Below are 27398 nucleotides of genomic sequence, written 5' to 3'. Positions count from 1 at the left end.
TGGCTGCTGCATTGTGCTACTGTGCTTCAAAACCGTGCTGACTTGGTGTTGTGGTTTGGATGAGAACCCCAAAGGTCCATGTGTTGAAGGTTTGGTTTCCAAGGTGGTAATGGTGGGATGTGCTGTGGGCTTTTAGGATGTGGAGACTTAAGGGAACTCCTTAGATGGTTGGGGATTGTGGGATCCTGCTTTTCCTCCATAATTTTGCTTCCTGGCTCAGGGTGTAAGTGGTTTGTTCCATCACATGTTCCCACTCTGAGATATTGCTTTCTTCAGGGTCCCAGAGTTGTGGGGCTGCCCATCTAGGGACTGAAAGCTCTAAAACTGGGAGCTAAAATAAACTTTTTCTCTTTATAAAATAATTATCTCAGATGTTTTGTTATAGTGATATGAAACTAATACCCTTGGAATCAAAGTCATCAAATTTTGTTTGTTAGAGGAAGATGGTTGGGGACCCACCAGAAACAATGATTCTTGATATGGCTACTGTCTCTTTCCAAAAGGTGGGATTTGGGGTTTGGGGCAGGTCATCAGGAACCTTCTGCAGTGCCAGGGTAAGGGATTTGGAAAAGGTTTTTTTTTTTTTTTTTAAATCTATTTTTGAATATTGTTACTAGTGAGATCAGAGTTTAACCCCAAAGGAAAAGGGCCTTTTACCAGGACCTGGAATGAGGTTAGAGAACCAGTTAGATGAATTGGTGCAGCAGTTTTCATTGCTGTCCCATCTTAATTTGCAGTGTTTCAGGTTACATCTCTAGGATGTATTCCTGACAGTGGAAAAGAATATTTTTAGACTCTAAACGTATTGCAGAATACTTTTGGTAATGCTGTCTGACACGTATTTCTTTCAGGAGTGTAGAGGGGTCAGCTTTCACTGAAAGAATTGTCATAGAAATCTTTGTTAATTAGATAGGGGGGATTTATTTGTATTTTATTGTTTTAATATGCTATTATTTGATTCCTTCTGAGGCTTCTTCTAAAAAAATTCATTGGACTTAGTTTAAAGATTAATTGACTTTTCTTAGTGATTTGTGAATAAGGCAGTATCCCTAAAAAATTTGAAAAGGTGCTCTGATGAGCTAAGTAGAAGAGGTTGGCTTTGTAGGCAGAAAAGGGACGAAAAACCAAACAGAACAAAGAGCAGATCAGTCATTTCAAAGTTGCTTTTCTTATAGAGTTAAAAGGGAAGGGATTTGTCATTATGCTGGCACAGGTAAATTGGGTCCCTTCTGATTCGTTGCTTTGAATTTCCCAGTTTTGGAAAACTGGTTTGTTTAAAAGTTCAGTTTGATTGGTATCAACTAGGACTGGTGACTCTCTTCTCTTGGGCTTAGTTCAGGAGCTCATTCCAAAATAATGGCCTCCCTCAAATTTCATTTAAGAGGTTGTACTTTCTTAAGCTTATGATACACTTATTAGACATCTGTATTTCATCGGCAAGTTTTCTGTGCATGTGATAGTCAACTTATCTTTCATAGTTTTAGTTTCTTACCAACTTGTGTGAAGTCCTTAGTAATTCAGATTATCAATTTTTGACTGTCATTTATAGAAAATATTTTACAGTTCATAGCTTACCTTCTATTTTAATGAGTATATTGGAGTATAGAGGTTTCACAGTTTATATTCAGGTCCACTGAGTTTTTCCTTATAATTTCTCTTAGATTCCAGATTTTAAAAAGTCAAAAGTGACCAGTTAAACCATGATTATAGTTACAGGGTGGAGCATGGATGTTGTTTCTGGACCTACTGTGTCACTCTTCCCAACAATCTTTGGAGTAGTTGCTTCTAAGTAGCTGACTTTGCAGATGAAGAAACTAAGGAATAGTTGCATAAAGGAGCCTGTGTGAGGTAACTCAGTAGGCAACAGCTAGCATTTGAACTGGTCATGTGATCCCTGATCCTGTGTTCTTTACTACTCTGTCATATTTCCTGGTAGCATAGAACCAACAGGGTACTTTCAAAATGATTAAGGTATTATTAATGGAAGGTGTCATGGAAAACATTTGGATTCAGTTAATATTTTATTTTTCTAGTCTCCAGTAAATGTGTTTTTCCTGTTGATGATCCAGAAGGTCTTTTTCATCAATTTCTTTCATTATTATAGCATTATCTCCACATTTTAGGAAATTATTTGGCATAACCCTATCTCAGTATATATTTCAGTGTCATTAAACCAGGGTGCAAATGGACAAGATGGTACTAGACTGTGAAAAATTAGTCAATACAAATTTTTATATTTCTTAAAAAACTTTGTACCTTGAAAAAGCTGCACTTATACCAATTATATGGTCTAACATTCTTCGTAGATAAAATTTGAATTTAATTAGATTTATTTTTTTGTGTTTTTTATCTAGTGTTTTAAGAGAAGTGAACACAACAAAAAATAGTATTTTGTAGAATGTTCTATTATGTAACTTGGAAAAACAATAATCATAATCTATATAATTATTTTTAGTATTTTTTTAGAAGAAGCCTCAGAAGGAATCAAATAATAGCATATTAAAACAATAAAATACAAATAAATCCCCCCTATCTAATTAACAAAGATTTCTATGACATTTTTAAAAGCATAAAGTGTTACTGAAGTATGTTTATTTATCATTTACTAAAACAGAATTTTCCTATCAGGCAAGGCCCTTTATCAAAGTATATGAATGTTGTTTATCTTTGATTGGTTCTCAAGAATAGCAGAATTTCAGAATTCTTCTAACTCATGATTGTTTCTATAAATTCAAGGCATAACAACTAATTAAAATAATCTACACTTAAAGACAGAAAAAATCTCCTTTTTGTCTTTCAAAGGTTTATGTGTGTGTAAGGTATAATAGGGATTTGGCAGTGATGGGAGGTGGGTTTGAGGTATAGGCCTAGGGAAGTATTTTGCCTTGTGTAGGTCACCTTTAGGTCAGCAGTACAATAAGCTCTTGATTTCACCTTAGATGAAGGCCAGGGTGTCTTCCAGGTCTGAAAGTTATCTTGGTGAAGCAGGTGGAGATATCCTGGAGTAGGCCTTAAGCAAAAGGCAGGTAGGCAACTTCCTGTAAAGGTAAGACAGTGTCCCACCTGTGGCTGTGCACCTTATTAAACTTGGAGGCTTTGAAAAATGCTGCTTCCCTTCTCTAAAAAATGACTCAATTCTAGACTCAGGATTGTCTATTATTGTAAAGCTGTCTAGTGAATCTGATGGATAGTCAGGCTTGGAACTATTTGTATAAAAAGGCTCTTGAGTTCCTCTTCCTCACTCGTTTTTCTTAAATGAAGGATGGAGAAGGGTGACATCTTTCTGTGGGTTGTTCAGTTTTTTAAAAAACTTGTCTCTTTCCCATGGAGGAGGATGTTTTTAATAGCATGCAAAGGGAAACATGATAGTCATTTGTGTCTTCTCTGTTTCTGGATATAAGGACAATTCTTGAACCACATACATTTTGATTTCCTATTGAAACAGGCATAGGAAAACAGATCTGTATCTCATGGAAACAAGTACTTTCCTTGTTGGAGCTTAGCTTAGGGGTGGGCATTATGAGTAGAGATACAAATATTTTGATGAAGAATTGCCATTTTGCCTTTCTATCCCACGATAATGTGTAGTTACATTTGCACTGTACTTGTCAGGTACTGTGCTAAAATCACTTGGTGCATATTTCATCTGGTTGATGACTCTGTAATGGAGAGAAAAGTTTGTAGTCTTCTTTTTATAAATGAGGAATATCAGAAGCACAGTCTTTATTTTTCTGGTCCAGAATAACCCAGCTAGAATTGGTACAGTTGAGATTTGAGTTTAGGTGAGTCTGACTTGTAGTATTTATGAAAGATAATGGTGTATGTGGTTTTCATATAGGGTCTTCACATCTCCTCCAAGGTCATGAGGTAGAGGTGAATTAATTAATTTTTTTTATTATTTGTAGTTACACATGACAGTAGAATGTATTTTGACATCATACATACATGGAATATAGTTTCCCATTTTTTTTGTTTTATGTGATGTGGAATTATACTGGTCATGTATTCATATATGAACATGGGAGAGTTACGTCTGATTCATTCTACTGTTTTTTCCTGTTCCAATCCACCTTCCCTTCCCTTAATTCCCCTTTGTCTAATCCAATGAACTTCTATTCCCTTCTCCACTTATTGTGTTTAGCATCCACATATCAGAGACAACATTCAGCCTTTGATTTTTTGGGATTGGCTTATTTCACTTAGCATAATAGTCTCCAGTACCATCTCCATCTATCAGCAAATGCCATAATTTTATTCTTCTTTAGGACTGAGTAATAGTCCATCATTGTATATATATATATATATATATATCACATTTTCTTTATTCATTTCATTGACCGAAGGGCATTTAGGCTGGTTCTATAGTTTAGCTATTGTGAATTGAGCTGCTATAAACATTGATGTGGACCCATTATTCTAGTATGCTAATTTTAAGTCCTTTGGGTATATACGTACACCCAGGAGTGGAATAACTGGGTCAAATGTTGGTTCTATTCCATGTTTTCTGAGGAATTTCCATACTGTTTTCCAGAGTGGTTGCATGAATTTGCATTCCCACCAGCAATGTATGAGTGAACCTTTCCCCAACATCTTCACCAAAATTTATTGTTGCTTGTATTCTTGATAACTGCCATTCTGACTGGAGTGTGATGAAATCTCAGTGTAGTTTTAGTTTTCAATTGTCTAATTGCTAGTGATGCTGAATATTTTTTCATATATGTGTTGACTGTTTGTATTTCTTCTTTTGTGAAGTGTCTGTCGAGTTCCTTTGCCCAATTATTGATTAGGTTATTTGCTTTTTGGTGTTAAGGTTTTTGAGCTTTATGTATCCTAGAGATTAATGCTCTATCTGAGGTGCAGGTGGCAAAGATTTTCTCCCATTTTTCAGGCTTTCTGTTCATGTTCTTGATTGTTTCCTTTGCTGTGAAGACATTTTTTAGTTTGCTACCATTTCATTTATTGATTCTTGATTTTACTGCTTGGGCTTTCAGAGTCTTGTTGAGGAATTTTGTTCCTAAATCGACATCATGGAGATTTGGAGCTACTTTTTCTTCTAGTAGGCTCAGGGTTTCTGGTTAATGCCTATGTCCTTGATCCACTTCAAGTTGATTTTTTGTGTAGGCTGAGAGATAGGTGTCTAATTTCATTTTGTTATATGTGGATTCCAGTTTTCCCAGCACCATTTGTTGAAGAGGCTTTCTTTTCTCCCATGTGTGTTTATGGCACCTTTGTCTTGTATGAGATAATTTATGTGAGTTTTTCTCTATGTCTTCTATTCTGTACCATTGGTCTTCATGTTTCTTTGGTGCCAATACCACGCTGTTTTGTTACTATAGCTCTGTAGTATAATTTAAGGCCTGGTACTGTGATGCCTTCTGCTTTACTTTTCTCACTGACGATTTGGCTCTTTTTTTTTTTTTATTCTGGGCCTCTTAATTTTCCAAATGGATTTCATGACTGCTTTTTCAAATTTTTATGAAGAATGTCATTGGAACCTTGATAAGAATTGCATTAAATCTGTATAGTGCTTTTGATAGTATGGCCATTTTGACAATATTAATTCTGTGTATCCAAGAATGTGGGAGATCTTTTCATCTTCTAAGGTCTTCTGCACTTTCTTTCAATAGTGTTCTGTAGTTTTCATTGTAGAGGTCTTTCACCTCTCTTGTTAGATTGATTCCCAAGTAATTTTTTTTTTGAGGCATTGTGAATGGGGTAGTTTTCCTAATTTGGGTTTTCAAAGACCATTTATCTGATGTCATGTTTATAAAATATTATCATTGCTGTAATTTTGTTGCCAGTACAAATTAAATGGATAACTTACCCTTAAAGTTGCTTATAGGTAGTGTAAGAACTGGCCCCAGAAGAAATATGAGAAACATTGAGATCTTTTTGCTCTGTCTTGTCTTTTCTTTCTTCCCTTCTGTGAGTTCCCATTTCATTCAATATACTTATTCAAAAATTAGCTTCTAGCTAGAGGATTCTTTACTGAGGTCTGGTCAATACATAGAGGAAATAATTAAAATACAGAATATAGGAGGCATAGTTGGCTTGAATTTTTTCCTTTGTAAGTAATCTTCTCCTGATTGTCATGATTGTGTAAAGCTTAAGTTTGTGACTGTTTCTCTAAGTGAGAGACTGGAAATTTCTGTGAGTTTTCAGGCTGTACCCAATTCTCAGTTCAGAGTTCTTTCTCCTTCTCTGCCCTTCCTGTTTGGCATCCCAGAGAAGCACTGAAATGTAACTGAGTTTACCTCCTTTATTACACTGCCGAGGGAGTGTTATCAGCTGGATTCCAGCCCAGAGACTTTTCTTTCACTAGGTGATTATGCATTCAAGGAAGCTTTTTGGAAGAGGATGTCTGTGAACAATGAACCACATACCAAATTTGTATATGTGTACATTTTCTGGTCTACAACTTTTGTTTGTTACTAATAAGATACTACTGTGATTGCTCATTCCCCAAGGGTTTCTTATTATTGACATACCTGCTCATTTATTTGGGGTTTACATCTTTCTTCTATTTTTACAAACTATTTAAGATTTTATATAAAACAAGCAGCTTATTAATAAAATAACTTTTTATCCAAATGTAATATATCTCATAATCTTATATATATATATTAATGAATATATTATATAAACATATCAGTCTCATAGTAGTGGGCATTATAATATGATATATTCCTTAATTCATGTGATGTCACATTATAAATATCATATAATTACTTATGGTAAAATTACATAATCCTTAGTAAATTTCACAAGCATTTCATTTAATATACTTAATCAAAAAGTAGATTCTAGCCAGAGGATTCTTTATAGAGGTCTGGTCAATACATAGAGGAAATAATTAAAGTACAGAATATAGGAGGCATAGTTGGCTTGAATTTTTTCATTTGCAAGTAAGTAATCTTTTCCTGATTGTCATGATTGTGCAAAGCTTAAATTTGTGACTATTTCTTTAAGTGAGAGACTGGAAATTTCAATTTATCTAATCCAGAGGGCTGATGGAGTAGGGTGGGTGGGAGCAAAATGATAGGGAATAGTTTGGACTGTGACAAAATAAGAGAGTAACTGCACTGCTTAGAGCATTTATATTCACAATGTAGAAAAACTCTGATAGCTTAGTAAACATGGGCAAGGCCAGATGTATATGACTCCATTCCACATTCTGTGTAGACGTAATGTCAACAAATGGGATATATTTGTGATTTACGATAGGATAAAGCAAATGACTTTCAATCATCCTTTAAGGAACATGTGACTTTTAAAAATTCATATCTCTTTTATTTTAAGCTAAAACTTCCATGAGTAGAATTCCCTACAACGGATAAGAATATTTGCTACATAAGAGGTGTGTTATACATTTAACAGTGTAGGCAGTTCCAACCCTAAACATCCCCTAAATTGGTCTATTCTCATGCATTCCCACTGTTATTACCCTATTCTAGGACAGTATCATCTTTGGGCAAAAATATTGCTAAAACCTACAACCTACAAAATATTTTTTTTTTCTGATTCCAGCCTACTATCTGTCTCAAAGTCAGAATGTTCCTCTAAGGATTCAAAATTAATGATACAACTTTTTCAATTAAAAGCCTTTAATAGATTTCCATTGCCCTTGGGATAAAGTCTTTATGAGCTTCCTACTAGTCTGTCTGCTTTTGATTAAAAAAAAAAAAATTGGCCTCAAGTTAGTTAACTGGAAGATCCCATCGAATGGGGTAAGAGTTATGACTACCCCAGGGAAGTTAAGAAATTTTACATGGACTTATTTAGATGTGATGGCATTTTCAGACACAAATGAAAAGATATATCATAAAATATCTACTGTAGACATAAGCTTCATTCCTATAGATTGTGGCTGATCAATTCCAAAAATGTCTCAAACTTCCCCTCTCCTTCTGTGTATACTCCTTGCAATATGACTTTATTTAGAAAAATCGTCTTTTGCTGACTGCCATCGCACATACCTGTAATCCCAGTGACTCGGGAGGCTGAGGTAGGAAGATAGCGAGATCGAGGCCAACTTCAGCAACTTAGTGAGACCCTGTCTCAAAATAAAAAGGATTGGGGACTCAGCTTTGCCCCTAGGTTCAGTCACCATTACACTTGAGACATTTTGCCAGCATTAAAACATTTAAAATTCTGTGGAGGTTATGATTTGGATTTGGAGTCCCTCAAAGGCTCCTGTGTGGAATGCTAGGTCCTCAGAGCATCAGTAGGTGGGCCTTTGGGAAGTGGTTGGATCATGGGCTCTAACCTCTTTGCTGGACTACCCCACTGACAGATTTATAATTTGATGGCATTATTGGGAGGTGTCAAAATTGTAGGAAGTGGGACCTACTTGGAGGAAATAGGTCACTGAGGATGTGCACTAGAAGGATATGTCTTGTCCTGTCTTCTCCTTCCCTGTCCCTCCTTCCTTATCTCTCTGTCTGTTCCTCCTGGCTGCCATGAGGTAAGCCATGACATCAGTAGCTTTTCTCTGACCTGTCCCCTGCCATGGTGTGACTGCCTTGCCACAGGCCTAAAAGCAATGGAGCTTGCTGACCGTGGACTGAAACGTCTGAAAGTGTGAGCCAAAATAACTCCTTTCTCCTTTAAGTTGTTTTTCTCAGGTGTTTTGTCAGAGGGTCTAGACGCTGATTAACGTAGTGGAACATAATTCTAAATTTAGATGGCATTTTTTTTTTTTTGGTAAATAAGATATAGTTTCAGGAGTCCTATTTTTTCTTGTTTTAATAGTATACTAGAGCCCCAACCAAAAATAAATCTATAATGTTCTTTTGGTATATCAGTACCACAAGCCTCTTGTATGGCATCCAAATTTCACCTGTTCCTAATGAATTTTTACTGTAAGTAGTAGAGTGATGATGTCCCTGATGTATTATCTCAAAGGGAACATAATTGACTTTTAATGATGATATTTTATTTCTTTTCTTCCTATATTTTTGTTTAAATTTACTTGTGATTAAATTGTGGAACTTTTTGCAAAATTGTGTAAAAATTTAAAATTATAGTATATAATACACCATAACCTAAAATATCTATAATGAATTGACATTGTATGTGGTAGGCATTCTGAGCCAAATATTTCTAAGCTTTGCGACAACTTTATGCTATCTGCATTTCCCAGATGAAGAAATAGAGGCGCTAATTAGCAAAGTGAATATATTAAGATTAAAATCTTAATCTGTCTGCTCTTTTTGTTTCTCCTGCGGTTTTGCAGAGAATCCTTCCAGAGAGAATCACCATAATATACCATGGCTTTCATGGTCCCAAATAGGAGACCTGAGAAGGAGCCCCCGTCTTCCTCAGAGCAACAGATGGTTACTGTTTAAATGAGGGGGAACTCTGCCCCTCATCTATGAAGTGACTTTAGTTTTCTGTGGGATGGGTGGGTTTGGAGGTTAGGTCATGGGAATAAGCTAGGAACAAGATTTAGGAGGAAGAAGAAGTAAACAAACCAAATATCTGTAGCTTTTTTCACCCTTATATACTCTTTAATCACCATCATGTGGCAGGTTGTATTTTTCTGCCCTCTGCTCCACCCCAAATAGAGGGGGAGGGATGAAGGGAGAGCAGTGCAGGCTGTTGGAATTTGTGGTGTGTTGGCATCTAGCAGTGCATTTTGCTGTGGGATAAGTCCTGTGGCTTGTTTTCTGCCTTCGTGAATAGAGCCTTTCCAACTTTGCCAAGCCTCCAGTTAATGCGGTCAAGGGATTTATTATGAAATGTACTAAATCTTGGCATGGAGCTAATTGCATATAACAAGATGCGTGCTAGAGACTTGGACCTGAGAAGTGACACATGCAAAAAGCATTCTCTTTCTGATGCTGCTGAAAGAGGTTTTGTGTAAGGGAATGTCTACATGTCTGCACTTATTGCTAATGAGGTAACTCCCCCACCCCCAAAGTATATTTCTAAGTTACTTGTTAAAATAAATGAAGAGTTTTTCCCCCTCTTTTTTGCATTTGTATGAACAACTGGCAGTTGAAGTATGAATATTTATTTACTATATCCACTTCTAAACTTCTTAACATATCATAAAAATATATTCACGACAGTTTAAACTACATGAACATAATTATGCCTTAGAGTAATTCTTCTATAAAGATATAAAAAAGAAGTTGTCTTAATTTTCTTGGGTTGATATAACAATATACCACAGAGTGGGAAGTTTAAACAGCAGAAATGAATTTTCTCACAGTCCTGGAAGAACAAGGTACTGGTTGGCTTTTGGTGAGGACTTTCTTCCTAGCTTGCAGATTGCCACCTGCTTTTTGTGTGCCCACAGGGTTGAGAGGCAGAGCATATTTTGTGGTGTTGCTTCTTCTAGAGGGCAGTAATCCCAGTCTCATGACTCCACCCCCATGACATCATCGGAACCTGATTACCTCTCAGTGTTCCATCTCTAGGTACCCTCACATTGGTGGTTAGGGCTTTAACATATGCATTTGAGGGGGACACAGTTCTGTCCAGGGCATAAAATTTTAAAGGAAAGGGCAAATATTGCATCTTTTAGAGTTCGTTATGTATCCCCAAAACCTTATCTAAAAATGAAGCTTAAAAATAATAAAGAACTGTTTTTTTCCTTTTCTGTTTTTGGTACAATTTGTTGTCTGAATTTTCTCAAAGCTTTATTAGGATATTCATCTGTATATTCCTTCTAGGACCATAAGGTACAAAATGTGTGTAGTAGATGCTTAATATTTGATTCATTTAGCACTTGATGACTTAACACGCTTGGTAACTTAATATCTTCTGCACTTTCCCTGTCTACATGCCACTTGAATCTTATTATTAGATGTGTAGCGATAAGGCAGTAAGACTTGGTTCAATGGAACAGTCACCACACTTCAGATATTATGATAAACATTCCTCTGCAAATCAGACGAGTGGATTCTGGTAACAATAGCCTGGTATATTTAGGGAATAAATGCAAAGTTTAATGGATTTCTTCCCAATTTAGTAATATTCCTGTGCTCGAAAAGCTAAGGGCCTGATACTTAATAACTTATTATAGTGGCTTCCACCATATGGTTAATAATGGTATTTCTGATACTAGTGGTTTTTGAAATAGCAGTCATCCTGAGCTTAAGACACAGTGGTAGTGGCCATGAATTTCATCCTTGGCACAGCAAAAGGGAAATGTTGGAATGAAAGAGTATGTAGTATTTGATGGGGCCGGGGAAAGAGATAATTTCAAAACTACTTTTAATAATAGAGTATCAAAAATACTTTTAATAATAGAGTATCAAAGAGGTTGTGCCCTCCATCTAGCATTGCAGGTTCATTTGTATCTAGGGCTTATGAAATCTGTTAGAATAGTGATCAAATACCAGAAATAGGCATTGATTGGGGTGATTAAAACCTTATGATTTCCAGACAAAGAATGGCTGGCTTGTTTGTTCATTCAGCATTTATTTATACAGGCTCTCCTGTATTGAGGCACCATGCCAAGGACCTAACAAAGAGAAATATCAATGATAGATTTTACTGTCAAGTCCTTCATTTTTATTTACTTGCCTAATATTAAGTTGAGTTCCCCCTACATATAAAGCACTGTCTTGCCTCTTGGGATTGAATATACAAACCTCATTAAAAATGGTACTTTTCAAAAAAGCTTATTGTCTCATTTAGGGAAATTCACATAAACATGTAATTGCTCTTAGTTATTCAGTTTAATAACTTGAGGTTTGGTGCCAGGTCTAAATGGAAGTTAACATCTAAGAGGAATGTAACAACTTTCTAAACAATTAAATAAGTCTGGTCCCCATATCCCAGTAGATTTAAGTCCCTTCTACCCAGAAGGTGGTCTGGTAACCAATTTCAGTGTCATCACCTGAGAGCTTATAAAATACAAAATCTCAGGTCTCACCTCAGACTTCCTGAATATAGTCTACCTTTTAATAAAATTTTCATGATTTATATGTGTATCAAAGTGTGAGAAGCTTTAATATAAGGTTTGTCTTGAATTTATAATTAAAGGACTTGAGATTTTTTAATCTCATTGTTGAGATGTTTTATTTGCATATGCATTATTTTTTAACAAGCTTTTGTTGAACATGAGGGTTTATTGAATGTACACTAGCTACTGACTGGGAATTGAGGTCAAAGAGAAAAGATAACCTTTAATCATAACTCACAGTGAAATTCTGTAACTCAATAAAGAAGTAATTATGTCGGTATGGAGAGGAGACATGATTCCTAAACTCGACCTTGAAAGATGCACGTGGATTTGTTCAGGGGGAAGGAGAGAGCATGGAGATTGTTGAAAGTCTTAAAAATTATTATGTGAACTTAGTCAAGTTTTTATATTTTGGTGCATTTTTTCAATAGTGTACATTGTACTTTTGTTCAGAAAGAGTGGGATAATGAACTTTAGAGTTCCTTATGAGTGGTTTTATGTCCTGAATAGTTTCTTCATCTGTAAAGTGGGAATATTAGTCCTGTAAGATTTCAGTGAGGATGTTAGAAATATTTCAGCACTATGGAATCCAATTAAGTTTTAAGTGTTATTAATGATTATAAGAATAATTTTAATTTTTTCTGTGTGTAATGTTTCTAATTTACCAAAAAAATATAACAATGTGATGTGCTTAAAAGAAAAGTCTTCCTCTGTAATATAAATTGAAAACATGTAAGAATGAAAAATTATGAGTCAGAATATCCACAGATGACAGAAAAAATATTTTTACCTTCTCAAAGAGGAAAATTTGCAAGCCCAATATTCTCTTTTGGCTTTAGACTTTGCACTTAGTGTTTATAGTCAATCCCAGGACAGGCCCTCTCTGTCTATAGTAATGGGCCATTTCAGACCTTCTTAATGAGGCTTACCCCCATGCCTTTTAAATATTTGAATAGGAAATTTGTGTGAAGTGGACTCTTCACCATGTTGTGTGTGGGCTTCCGAAGAAGAAATAAATGCATATGTTCTTAGATAAAAATCAGATTTCTCATTCTTATTTTTTTTTATTTCATAAATTCAGGAAATACATTTTGGTATCATGCTGATAAAGAACAACTGATTCTTTCTTGTATAAACAGAAATTGAAATTAGATTTCTCTAATCAGTGAGAAAGAAATGTTCTTTATTTGGTGCTCAGGAACTGGGTACGCTTGTTTTACGGCTGGAGTCTGACATGACTTCAGGCAAAATTTCTTGGTGCCTTTCCATTCTTGTAAAATGGCATTCTGAGAGCTACCAGTAGAAGGCAGAATGTAAATGGGAGGTATTAATCTCAAAACAAGGCAAGAATGGTGGAGAGAGTCCATTGCTGTGTGGCAGAATCTGAAATGGATACCATCATAAAGCGGGCTGAGGTACAAAATCTGAGTCTCACAGTGAAACAGTTCACTTTTGTTGTCCTTGGCAGTTCTTGAGAACCTTGTCATGTTAACGTAGTTATTGAAATTGAATTTGGAAATTGTAATGTTGCTCTCGTATTTCACTTAAAAACAGTGCTGCTGACTCCCACCTTGAAAGGAATCACATGTATCTCATGAGCAGGGTACTGCTAATATTTTTGTAAATCCATAAAAAGGATAGTGAAATGAAGTACTGTTAAAAAAAAAAAACAACAACAACACAACTAACTTGCATTTTCTTTTTCCAACTTGTTTGCAGGGAAATGCATAATATAAAAGTAGATTACTGCCCAGGTTCTCTTAACAAATACACAAATGTTAGTCACTGTGTGTCAGAGATTGCCTGGGGTCTCTGTGACCTTGGCAACATTCCAGGGGTTACGTTTTCACATAGATAAACTGTTCTTGAACAGTTTCTCCAATGTATTGGCACAGGCCAGCTTTTCTTAAACACTAAGCATTTATACTTTCTTTCCCCACCTATTTTCCCTAACAAACTTAGCCATTATGGGGGCAAGTGTGGGGAGAGAAGAGAGAAGGCCCTAATTACCACTTATGTAGACATTTCCATATAGTCCAATGTTGTGATTCCTGATCTTGGTCTACATTTGCCCTATATTTTATTTTAAAGGATTAACTTTTTAAGGATTGCCTTTTTGACAATATTCTATTTTGTGTATTGGCCCCAAAAGAACAGTTAAAAGGGTATTTATAAAACTTGATATGTAGTTTCCTTGACATATCTTTTGATATTTCTAAGAGTTGTTTATTTGACTTTTGGTTATTTTGGAATTATTTGAGGAAAGTAAAATTATTATAGTTCTTCAAACATGGTAATCTTGGTCACTGGATACTGAGAGAGTGTGCTCTTTATACCAATTATTTTTCTTTTTTGTTCTTCTTTCACATTTTAGCCTACTCCTTAAAATGGTTGTATGATTAAAGTAAGTTCCTTTCATCATTATTGGAGTCTCAAAATTATTTTAAAATTCATGATGAAGCTTGTAATTTCCCCTTTTGAGTTCTCTGAGTATTAGTCAAAACTTACTCTGCAAGTACCATGATAGAGAAGACTAATAAAAGAAAATAGTGAATATAGATGTCCCAAGATCCTCAATGCACCTTTGTATGGGAGAGACTTGGTAGGATCATGTTCAACTTTTAATGTAAACAAGTATCACAAAATTCTTTTTTCCTGCTGGGTTTTACAGTTGTATAGCTAGTCCAAAGTCTAAAATGTGTTTGTTCTTGAAAGGAAAATGTCTCGCATTGCTTAGATTAATGGTGCTTTAAAACATGTTTATTCAAAAATGGCAGCAAAGAGGTGAATAGGCTAAATGCTCTGCATTAGAGATCACTGTGTCATATACAACAGATGCTGTCAGTGAACTGTTTATGTAGCTGCCATCAATTTTCTTTGATTTATTGTCTATGAGAAAATTGAAATGTTTCGTTTCTATTTTTTAAACAAATATGGAGATTTTAGAAAAACATATTCATTAATTTTAAAAATCAATTCCTGAAGAAACTTTAGCCTGCTGTATGTCAGCTCTATTGTTAAATTATATATTAAGGTTCTTTCAAGAGTTACTCCATGGAGAAATTGAATCAAAGAAAACTATTTTGATTTTGGGTTCTTAGAGGCATCCATTGGTTAAATTTGAAATATGGTACTTCAAAACAATCATTAATAAATACTCTTATGTTTGAGATACTTGACATCTGTCATCTTTGAAGGGTTATAAAAAATGTGCCCTATGTATATACACACAGTTAATATGAGAAATTTTTCCTAAGCCTTTGTTTTGTTTGTGTTCGGTTATTAGGAATCATTTTTAGAACATTCTAAAATATTCAAAAGTTTTGTACTATATGCTTTATTTAGTGCTAAAATGTTATACAAACACAAATCATAAGAGGAATGGATATTTGCAGCTATATGTAGTTTGTTCTAGAGAGCTTTTGGTTGGTAGTGGACTTCCATTCTATTGGGGACACAAATATATCTTTCAGTATGTTCTTTGTGACAACTCTCACCAGTATCACCTTTTAGATGTAACTAGCAGGATAGCAGTAAAAACTTTCTACTTCCAGAGATTTATTTTTCATTCAATGACGTAGTCCTGGTTAAAAGCTCTTTGGGGATTTGTAAAAAATATATTTTTCTAATACCAACTCAAAGGATAAAAATGAATAATATCTTTCATTAAGGGTTTGAAAAAATTATTTATTCTCTTGTTGCTGTGTTGAAGTTGATGTGACTTCTCAAATTCGTGATATATTTGTCTGTGCATGTGTGCATTGCCCATGAGTATACATGATTTTAGACAGTTAAATCTAGGCTTGATTTTCAAAACATCTGTTCCAGTATAGAAAGAGGAAAGTTTGGGAATGAAGTTTTTAATTAACACTTGAGAGGTGATTTTTTTTTTTGATGCCTTGAGATTGTTGAATCCAAATCTGAAAGTTGAAAATTAACTACAATTTGACCATGATCCATTTCTTCACCAGTTGATTATATAATTTCTTTGATTATGCTCTAATTTTAGGAACTTCTAAAGCTCAAAATTAATAAAAAATTATTTTAAAAACTAGAATTAATTAGAAAAATAGAGTTTTTTTAGAATGTATTTACAAATATCAAATGCCAAATTGTTTTTAACATCCTAAATGAAAATATAAATTTTTTGAGGGAAAAAAACACTGTATAATTTTTTAAATAAATTTTTGTTTAAAGGTGAAGCTTATGGAATTTTGTGAGAGTTATTTTTTTCTTTTGTTCCTACAAATAAAATTACAGCTATATCCATGTGTTTCAGAATATATTTGGGTCTTAGAATACTAAAATATTTTATAAAATGGTTAAATGCCAAAACTAAAACTCTATCATAAGGAGGGGCTTGGGCCAATAAATTAATATAAACAATACACTGAATCACAAGAAAGTAAATAGAGGATGTTGATTTGAAAGGTTGAATATCTCCTGCAGTATTTCTGATTATATGTAGTAAGGAATATTCATAAAAAGGACTAATTGGTTTATACCTTGGCTTATACATGAATCTGAAAGTATCATAGGGAAGGAAGTCTGAGACAGGTTTGCATGATAGGTTTTGCTTGCTAGTCAGGCAATTGGAGTAGGTTTGGAGCCTTGACCTTGCCTTTCAGAAGCTTGCTGATAAGAAGAGCTGCCCACTCCCCAGCTAAGCCTGGCTCCTTGCTGCACCATTACCACAGGGAGGTGGATTAAAGCCCCAGGTTGGAATCACATGGCTTGGCTTTTGTCCCAGTTCTTCCTGCTTATGTAGGATGACCTTGAGTGGACTCCAAAACTTCTTGTGCCTTGGGTACTCCCAGTGTAAATAGGTGATAATAGTATCTATTCCTGCATGACTCACAGATATTCAGTCATTGTAGATAATGCAGTATATTTGAAGGCATTTGGGAGTTTTGGCTGGTAAGATGTTATTCTTCTGTCTTGCAATTACCCAGAAAACTAGAGCATTTGTAGCTGCCAGCTGCCCCTATTATACTGCCCCACAGCCTCTGGTTAGAATATCTGGGGCATTTTAGTAAAACTGTTAAAAGTATTGAAAGAAAGAAAAAATCAGCTATAATGTGCCTATGTCTTTCAGGTATTTTTTTCTAGGCAGTTAAAATAAGAAAGACAATAATGGATTTATTCTTTATATGTTGTTTTTTCCATGTAATATTATAGCACAAAGGTGTGTTTTTTTTTTCTTTTAGCTCCAAAATCTTTGTAAACATTGTTTTTGATAGATGTATAAGACATTCAGCCAGGGAGACACACTGTGATATGCTTGCTTCTTCTATACTTGGATGTCTAGATTGTGTCTAGTTTTTGATCCTATATGTAATATCATGCCATTGGGCACATCTTTATAACAATTGATCTTATTTTGGCATGTCTTCTTAGTATTGATTCCTAGCAGTGGAATTACTGAACAGAGTAGTAAAAGTGCTTAAATGTTCTTCATAATTATTCAAATTATTTTTTGAAAGATTTTAAGGGTATCTTACATTTGCCCTTTGGACTGGGCATTTTCTTGGCTTACACACTTTAAACACACTTCTTTTTTCTACTCCTTTCAAATATGCTCCTCAGACACCTCAGCACACTTAAGTAGAATCATCATTTTTCTCAGGTGTTTGTCCCCCACGTTGATTAATACAACTTGAAAATCCAGGGTTTTTCTGAAGTGGGACTGATTAAATGTTAGTTTTCGGAGGCTGCTGCAACCAGTTACTACACACTTATTGGCTTAAAACAACAGATTTTTTTTTTCTCTCACACAGTGGGAGGACAGAAGTTTGAAAACAGTGTTCCTGAGCTGAAATCAAGGTCTCAGCAAGGCTGTGCTCCCTCCCAGTATTCTAAGAGAGAATTCATCTCTTTTCTCGTCCAGCTTGAGTTGTGTCCTCCATCACTCCAGTCTCAGCCTCCCATCACATTGTCTTCCTCCTGGTGTGTGTGTGTGTGCCGTCTCCCTCTGTCTCTCCCTCATAAGGATACTTGTGATGGCACATTAGGGTCCACTGGGTGTTCCAGGAATCTCCCTATCACAAAATCCTCAATCTAATCACATCTGTTAAGAGCCTTTCCCCAATAAGGTTACATTCAAGTCCGTGATATTAGTTTTGTTCCTAAAATGAGTACTTTGAATGATGATTTGGATTTTCCTTTAAATCTTGTATATTCATGGGAGCAAAATAACTGAGATGACTGGGAAATGATGTAGTTGGGAAGATGAACATAAAGATGTAAAGACTATTATAGTTGGAGTATTTCTACAAGTATTAAAATGACTTCCTGTTAAATGTGGCATACTTATATTTATTGAGATATTACAAAAGAAGAATTCATAGTTATAGTCAATTTTTAGGAAACTTCATCAGAATATGAAATTTTCTAACTTCAGACTCATGGAAAATCAAGAGACTTTATCATAGTCACAAAGTTAAGCAAGATATTTAAACCTTTCCCTTTGAAATGGGAGTGTCTGTACTGAAATTAAATTGAGCATTTTTTCTCTCTATAAACACTCTTGATGTCAAGCAGTGTCTCTGTTCACCCACACATGGTGGGTTTCAGGTATATTTTTTGGACAGTCTACACCAGGCTCAGTGCTTGCTGTTCAAATTGCTACTGTACAGTTTCAGAAAATAGCAGGTTGTCACTTGTAGACTCCCAGGTGCGAGAGGAACTCAGGGAAGGTGGGAGAGAAGGCAAGGGTTAGAAATAACCTGCCAGTTCTAATCTTCAGAACCTTTGCATAAACAAGATTGGAATGAAAACAGTGTTGTTTTTTTTTTTTAAATTTAGAAACCTGTAACTTATCCAATCATAACATTCCTTGCAGAGTGCATGCACACTTTTAGAAAGACACCACAGTGTAATGCTTGAGGTCCTCAAATCTCCTTCAGTGCTGGCTTTGTGTATAACTTGAACTTAAGACGTCAATTGGCCGCATGGTGTATTTTTATATTGCGTTCAGTAAAATGGAAAGAAAGGATAAAATAACTAGTAAAAAATAGTTAGCAGAGTGGTAATAAGTTTTAACAGCATGTTACATGTTAATCAGAATGTCTATTCCTATATGTCACATATTTTTAGTACCTAGCCTCAACTAGATACATTGGAAATGTGTTAGAAACAAGAGCTGAGGTCTCAGAAAAGTATAAAAGCAATCTAAAATAAGCCCAGTGTCCTGCACCTGATTATTTTGTTTGAGTACAAATGTCTGTATTATTTGAGGCAATAGTTGGAACAGCAAAGAAGCTGTCTGTATTATTTCAGTAAGAATATCAATCAATAAGTTATTTGATTACTTCTTAGGGAATGAAATAATTTTGTAATTTTGTTATGGCAAATCTTGGGAACTCAAATGAGTTACAGAATAAAGTATGCTTCTAGGTATGTTCAAAATATACTTCTGGCCCACACATCTCTAAAGTCTGAAATACAATTTATCAAACAACAGAGCTTCAAGATGAATACTGCCTCCCTCAAATAGCTGAAAAAGCCCTTAAAATTTTACCCCCAGAGTGCCAGACATCCACAATTCTATATCTCATCTATAGGAAAGGTAGATAAAACTTCAACACTGAGTACTGAAAGCCTGGAGACTCTTGGACAAAGGGCAATTTAGATATGCCTGCTCTTAATACTTTGCAGAGTAGGGAGGGACCCTCAGCCAGAAGTGGAAAAATAAAAGAGAATTTTCTTCTCCTTAAGCAATTGAGCATAGAAGAGAGCCAATATTTTCTAAACTGGGTGATATGATCCATTAATGGGATCATGACATCAACTAGCAGTTACACAGATGAAAATAACATAGAAAATATCATGTAGGGATAAGTATTGTGAAGACTTTTGTTTCTGTTCTGTAACAAGATGTAAGATCTAATACACTGTTCTGGGATCTGGCTCATTATTGGGGAAAGAGTGCCTAGTACACCACTGGTTCTTTGTGTTCAGGTCTTGGGAGGGTCTCAGATACCAGATGGCAGTTATTACTGCTTTAGATGATTGTAGGGGAGCAAACAGAGAATGACCTGAGGCTTTAGACTTTGTTTAACATGACTGAGAGATTTTCCTCTACGTTCTTGACCAGCTGTTCACTTTCCTGAATTGTGGACTCAATCATCTCCAAATATCTATAATCTAGGAGACAGCAGTGAAGCTGGGCACAGCAATGCACACCTGGAATCTCAGTGAATTGGGAGGCAGGAGGATCACAAGTTCAAGGCCAGCCTCAGCAACCTGGAGACACCCTGTCTCATATAAAAAATAAAAAGGGCTGGGGTTGTACTTCAGTGGTAGAGAACCTCTAAGTTCCTTCCCCAGTACTGTCCCAAAAAAGCAAGAACACAGAAACAAACAAAAACCAGCAGTGAAATACCACTTTATAGTTACCACATTGGCAAAAAAATGCTATCCAATATCCCGACATTAATCTGAATGTGGCAAAAGAGAAATTATTTTTCTGCACTTTAGAACACAATTTGACAATTCCTGGTAAAGCAGAGAAAATGGGTGTAGCCTCTGACCCAACACCTTTGTGACTACAAGTTTGCCTGGAGGAGCTCATCTGCATGTGTACAGCATTATACTAGGTGTGTTTATTCATACATGAAGCAGAGTATGGTGGAGATCAGACATGTGTGTATTAATTCTGCTATAGCCTGCTTCATTTCAACAATAGAATGGGAGCTATGCAAACTCTGTTTGTGTGTGTGTGTGTGTGTGTGTGTGTGTGTATTTAATAGTCAGCAACTCAAGTTGAGGAATAATAACAAACTGATTTATTTATGGTATAAATATAGAAGTTGGACCAATGGAATACTTTTATAACACACACACACACACACACAAATAGAAAAAAATGCTGCAGAAGGATTTGTATCATATAGTGTGCTACTTATGCAAAACTTTGACCTATAAAACACAGTGGTATCTATTATGTCTAGGCATTTGTACATATTAAAATGCGAAAATCCTGAATGGAAATAATAGTCTGATAATTATCTCTGCAGAGGGAGACAGTAGAAAGGATGATGGGAAAGACTGGGTAATGATATTTTAGATAACATCTGTAACATTTTGTTTTTGACAGAAATAAAGATTTTGAAGCAAAAAACAAAATGTTAATTCTTAAAAATTCTTGATCTTTTCTGTTTAAAACAACTTAAAATGTCTATCTTTAGAGGTAGAATAATTATTGAGTTATAGGTTGATAACTTTGTTGGAACTTCTATATCTCTTTGAATGTATTAAATTTAATATTTTAAAGGAAGAATGCATTGATATATTCCAACTGTTTCATTTGCCGATTTTTGCTGTACTCAGCTTCATTTCATTGATGAAATGATTGAGTAATTTGAAATACTCAGTTCTTTGCTTTTGCTGTTCTCAGTGAAGTCACTGTTGATTGCTGAATTCAGTTCTGATTTCTGTGTATGGTACGAGAACAGAAGCATTGGGAGACTGGGATTTTGATCTTGATTTTACCAGAGGGTGGAATAGGAAATGCTTGACCCATACCAATGTGTTTGAGTCAGATTTTTTGCTGGTGTCACTGAAGACCTGACAAGAACAATTTTAGAGGAGTGAAACTTTATTTGGGGTTCATAGTTTCAGAGGTCCATAGATGGCTGGCTCCACTGCTTTGGGCCCAAGGTGAAGCAGAACATCACAGAAGGAAGAGTATGGAGGAGGAAAGCAACTTGTGATATGGCAACAGGAAGCAGAGAGAGCTCTGCTCACCAGGTACAAAATATAAACCCCAAAGACATGCCCCTCAATGACCCATCTCTTGTAGTCACTGTCTACCTGCCTGCAGTTACCGCCCAGTTAATCCCTATTAAGGAACTAATGCACTCATTGGGTTAAAGCTCTCATAAAGTTCACCTCTGAGCTTTTCTGCATTGTTTCCCACATGAACTTTAAGGACATAACCTCATCAAATATTTGGAAATATTTGTTGAATGAATGAACAAGTGTATAAAGAATGAATCTGGAGCTACGAATGCTTTGCCCCAGCCTGTTAGCATATGCATGTAGCATGACTGGTTCTTACTTTTCTCCTAGAATGTAGATTGGGGCATGGATTCTCTGGATTGACTAATCAGCTATCTAACTTTGAAAGATAGGAACTCAGTTTACTCCCTTCCCTTCCTCCCTTTTGTACCCTCTGTTTTGAGTTAATTCCGAGTTAAATTAGTGCCCAGGTGGACACAGTGAAATTATTTTGCGTATACCTCTATCTATCATGTCTGATGGGTTCTGACTTGTCGTTTTTGTTATTTTATTAATCATATTTCATAACCATATAAACTTCCTCAAAAGTCTTGAAACAATTAGGAAAAATCATTTCCCTAGAAATTGCATTTGCTTTGTATGATTCATAACTGGATTCTGTTAAAAATGTGGACTCCAGGCACATTTTAAATGGTTCCGTGTTGGTTTTTAGTGAGCCATGTGCAACAGGAATATCATTTTATGTGAAAGTAATTTGCCATGCTAAGCCTTTCAAAAGCCTCAATTTTAATAGATAGTAATATGCTATCTATTATCTTCTGGAAATATGGAATCATGTACAAATGTAGAAGGTAAGTCTTAGAATCTTTAAATAATTCATGTTTTTGGAAGGTGCCATTAGAATTATTTTGAAAAAAGCATTTTAAAATGCATTTCATTTAAGTCATATTCTGTCTGTCAACTACTTTATACACATTGTTCAGAGATGGTGAAATTTTGTCTTTGGTTTCAGATAATTATATTTGTTAGAGTGTTTTTAATTTCTTACCTGACCAAGTAGCACGAGTTAACTTGAACAACTTTTTTCAACAACTCTTTGTATTAAGGAAACTTAAAATTTTCAGATTTGTATTCCATATAGTAGTATTCATGTAATTATCATACCACTTGTCATTAGATAGCAATATGACATCAATGGTTTGCTTTAACAGTGCCTTCCAGTACATGAGAATCTTATAGCGTATATGTAGCCACATTTCTTATGGATTGTATAGTTCTGTAGTAATAATTTATACCTATAATAGTGACTTGCAAGAACTCGTATATTTCAGGTACTTTGATACTTTAGTTAGATTTAGTGTTAATTTTAGAATATTTTATGAAGTGGTCAGAAATATTTATTATATGGTATCAAACAGTGATTCAGAATATAAGATTAGCTCCTTGCTTAAGTTATTGGTAAGTATGATTCACCATATTACCTTTGTAGTAACTAGCTGTGTGTGTTTTGGATTCAGCCAGCCTAAGTAATAAGTGAATTACTAGTAAGAAATCATACTAAAAACCTTTGATCAGCCTTTGTGCAGCATTCTTGTGCTTATTCTGAAATGAGAGATGTGATAACAATGTAGAACCTCATTTTCTCTGGGAACAAGTGTAGAGGTAATTCCTCTGAAGTTTTAAGGTGTATTAGATTGTGAAAAACCCATGCATGGAAAAGGTCAATTGTGAACTTACTTTTTAACATTGGCTTGCTTTATTCTATAGCATAGTAAAATAGTAAGTTGTATTATTGCATTCTTCTGTTTCCTTTTCTTCATCTCCTAAATTTCTATGTGTAAATGCTACAAAAAATAAAAGCAGCATCTTATTTTATTTATTTATTTTTGGTATTGAGGATTGAACCCAGAGATGCTTTACATCTGAGCTATATCTTCACCCCTTTTTATTTTTTTATTTTGAGGCAGTCTTGCTTAGTTGCTGAGTATCTCACTATGTTGCTGTGGCTGACATCAAACTTGCTTCGGTCTCCCAAGTCACTGGGATTATAGGCATGCACACCAGCAAGAATGTAAAAGCAGTGTTTTCTTTGAAGTAGTCTACCCTACATTCTAAATACTTATTTTTAAAATAACTCTTGAGATTTAAAAGTCTTGAATTTTTAAATAATTCATTCTTTTGGAAGGCGCAATGAGAATTATTTTGGATAAATTGTTTTTTTGTGTGTGAATTCCTTTACATACATTGTTCAAAAGTGGTGAAATTTTCCCTTCAGTTTATGATTGTGATTGTTAGAGTCTTGAATTTCTCACCTGATCAAATAGAGTGAGTTAGTGTAAATGACTTTTTTCCTTTCTTTGTTCATTAAAGATCAAATTATGTTTCATAATTCATTGGACTGCTTTGGTCAGACGTGGCAAATTTCCTCATTTTAATTTGGTTTAGAATGTGTGGACTTTATTGCCATTCAGTATTGCTTCTCTAGAGGACAGCCGATGACTAAAGCAGAGTAATTGGTTAACAGTTTTAAAATCATAGTTTTAATAATAAGTTTGTGGGTTAGCAACTTATTGATAACTATAAATATTGTTTTACAGCTTAATGAAAATTAATCTCTATTTTCTGTTGCTTTGGGTTTTCTGATAATTAGACCTCTTTTGCCAATCAGATCTTATTCTTACATATTCCTTCTTCAGATATCCCCCTTTTGCTTAACTCCATGCATACTGTATCCAAAAGGTGCTTCTTGTGACTGTGTTGCATGTTCTGCATTCCTTTGCTTGGCCAGTCAGCCTCAATGTTCAGAGCTCCTTACAAAAGGGGTGATTGCCTACCTCTGGCACTGTGGCTTCCCTCAAGACAGGTTATGGTGGTAGTGCTTAAAGGGCAGGACAGTCTCCTCTCTCCCTTCACCTTCTCTGAATTTACTTTATTTTTTTTTTCTGATGGGAAATTTGGAATTTTTACATTTATTATGATAACAGTGTTATATTTTACAATTTAAATAGTAGGAGTCCTTTTTTCCTTGTCCCCCCAACCGCTTTTAAAAAATAATAACAGAAACTTATTTCCCTTTGGGAAAGCAACAAGCTGCAAAGGAATGCACAGTAAGATGAACAGAGTAATTTTAGTGATTTTAAAGAAGTATTTCACAGCTAAGGTTTATTCTTGTCAAGGAAATAGTTTCTGTTCAGCCAAGATTTTTCTCGACTGAATAGTGTTTGGACGTAATTCATATTATCCACAGTGACTCTCCTTTTTCCTGGCTGCCTAGGCTAAATAACACCTTTGATTGATATTTTTCTTTGTGTAGATATTTTGATAATCCAATCAGTTTAGAGTCAAGTCTAGTTGATTTGAGTTAAATCTAGTTGAATTGAGAATCAAATTGTTTTAGAAACCAAATGGTCTCTAAAAACTGCAAAAATGCCTTTGGAAACCAAATTAAAATTAAAATTTCTGTCAAAAATCACAGTTCAAATGTTGGTACATTTCAGATTAAACATTTATTTATGTAACATTATTTATTATTTATGTATTATATGGGCAAAAACACATAAAAAATCAACACTTGAGAGGTAAAGTAAAATATTTAATGATCTACTTACAGTCTTCATGACTGTTTAGCCAAGAAAGAGTCATCCTTTTGTGTTACATCTTTTTGGCCAGATCTCTTAGTGTTGAAGTAAACCTTTGAGGGTAAGTGTATATCCTTTGTTTTCAATTTTAAGGGGATAGCTCACATTTTTGTCTCCATAATATAAATGTGTTGTTCCAGTTGTAATTTCATCAGTCCACGGGTTTTGCGGAGCCATTCTTGGGTTATAGTCTCTGTCAGGATCTTTCCACCTATCTTTATTTTAAATTAATTTTTAAAATTTATATATGACAGCGGAATGCAGTACAGTTCATATTACTCATATAGAGCACAAATTTTTCATATCTCTGATTGTATACAAAATATATTGGATGGGCATCATTATCCAAAGTACATGTATGAAAACACAAATTGGTGTGAATACCACCTATCTTTAGGCAGATATCGCAGAATGCTTCACTGTTCTGCTTTTTGAGTACCTCTTGGCCTAATGTTACACCATAGTCCCAAGCTTCAGATCAGCATCTTTGGGATGTGTGACATCCAGGCAGGCAGGTTTTTCAGAATGCATCTCTGTGCTTTAGCCTAGATGTTCTACTACTTTGGAATTTTGAAGGTGGTAGGGGGACTTGTACATTTTTGAACATCTTCTCAGTATATTTTGATATGTTCCCTTAATGAAGAAACACTGATTATACCACATGAGTATACCGTCATCCCTGGAGATATGTCATTGGCAATATTCCCATTTTGCATGAGAGGAAGTCATCTTTGGTGGTTTCTGACCCAGAATGGAAGGAAATGCCTGTAACTAGTGAAAGAGAATCATGCTTTATTCAGAGAAAAAAAAATTAATTCATCTGTCATTCTTTCAGTCACTTAGGGTACCAGTTAAGAGTCAGTATTCAAGACTCAGCACCCAGGTGATCACCTATGCACGTGCTTGGTCCTTTCTCTCCAGAGTTCTTCTCTTCTTCATTTTTTTGTTTCCCTAACTAACTTGTGTGTTATGATGTAAATCAGACAGTGCCATCTGTCTCAGTGACACCCTTACCAGTACCTTTAGGTAGATTTGGAGGCCAGCTCTGTAGTACTCTAGAATTCATGGATATTGCTCTTGTCCATGTGTCATTGTCTTAGTGTTCTCATTGCTTGTGGTGGCTTACTTGTGTATCCTTCAACAGACTGAATTCATTCAGGAAAGAGGTGGTGACTTGTGCCCTAGCTTGGGAGATCTGTGTCCCCCATGCCTTATACAGCACTACTTTTTAATCTAGTGGTAAAGTTAATGGGAATGCATGTGTCTGAGGCCTTTATAAGTGCAAAGGTAAGAGATCTTGCAGAAGAATGGACTATTCCAATAAATACAGGAAGTCTTGTCTGTTCCTTTTGGCAGGAAATAAGATAGTTCCCCTAAGAGTCACACTTTTTATATTGAATTAGAAGGTTTGACGGTATTATCAGAGTTTCAGAATTTTGTAAAGGTAAATTTAACATTATGTGTCATACTTTACACACTACATTTAAAATTAACTTTTTGCTTCCTTATTAAGTCATTCATCGAGCATTATTAGAATTCCTCCTTCTGAGCCCCTCCTTCTCTCCTGGTTGTCATGAGCTCTTCTCTCCTGGTAATCTTTCAGCCCCTCATTCTCTTTTGCTTCTTAACACTTTAATTTTTCATGCAGGCTGTGATGTTCTTCTGTCCTAATTATCTTTCAATCTTAGTACCTCATTCTCCTTTGCTTGCTTTTCAAATTCTACATGGTAGAGTTTCTTAAGGTTTTATTCGGATCAACTTCTCTTTGTTTCCTTTTCCATTATCTGTAATGATATCAGTCTTTCTTAGGGCCTCTTGTACCATCTGTATGTTGATAACCTCAACATTTTTATTTTAGCTTCAATACATTTATTATAGGTAGAAGTTCATTTCAAAAGTTCAGTCATGAGTAAAGGGTGGACTGATGGGTATCTGCAGCTGAAGACAGCAATTTTCATCAAATTCAATAGTGTTTCATTAATGAATTCTTGTCGGATATCTTTTCTCTTTAAAAAATTATGAAAAACTCATATTCTTTTCTTTATTAATTCTTCCATGTTTATAGTTCTCACCTGACCCTCTTGATCTTATTCTGTATCACA

At 35.1% G+C, this 27398-nt stretch overlaps 1 protein-coding gene across 6 annotated transcripts in view; it reads left to right on the top strand.

The window, feature by feature from the left end:
* The window catches only part of Bmpr1b (bone morphogenetic protein receptor type 1B), a 360238-nt gene that overhangs the window by 111951 nt on the left and 220889 nt on the right, over positions 1-27398 (top strand). The window contains exon 3 of one of the 6 annotated variants that reach the window (XM_078021898.1): positions 21533-21667. The exons of the other annotated variants lie outside the window; for them this stretch is intronic. The gene's annotated coding sequence lies outside the window, so the exon portion shown is untranslated. The remainder of the gene's footprint in view (positions 1-21532; positions 21668-27398) is intronic. 6 annotated transcript variants of the gene reach the window in all.

This window comes from Ictidomys tridecemlineatus, chromosome 9 (assembly GCF_052094955.1).
Source record: "Ictidomys tridecemlineatus isolate mIctTri1 chromosome 9, mIctTri1.hap1, whole genome shotgun sequence".
NCBI classification, from domain to species: domain Eukaryota; kingdom Metazoa; phylum Chordata; class Mammalia; order Rodentia; family Sciuridae; genus Ictidomys; species Ictidomys tridecemlineatus.
The sequence above is the reverse complement of the archived record's forward strand: the minus strand, read 5'-3'. Positions and strand labels throughout refer to the sequence as shown.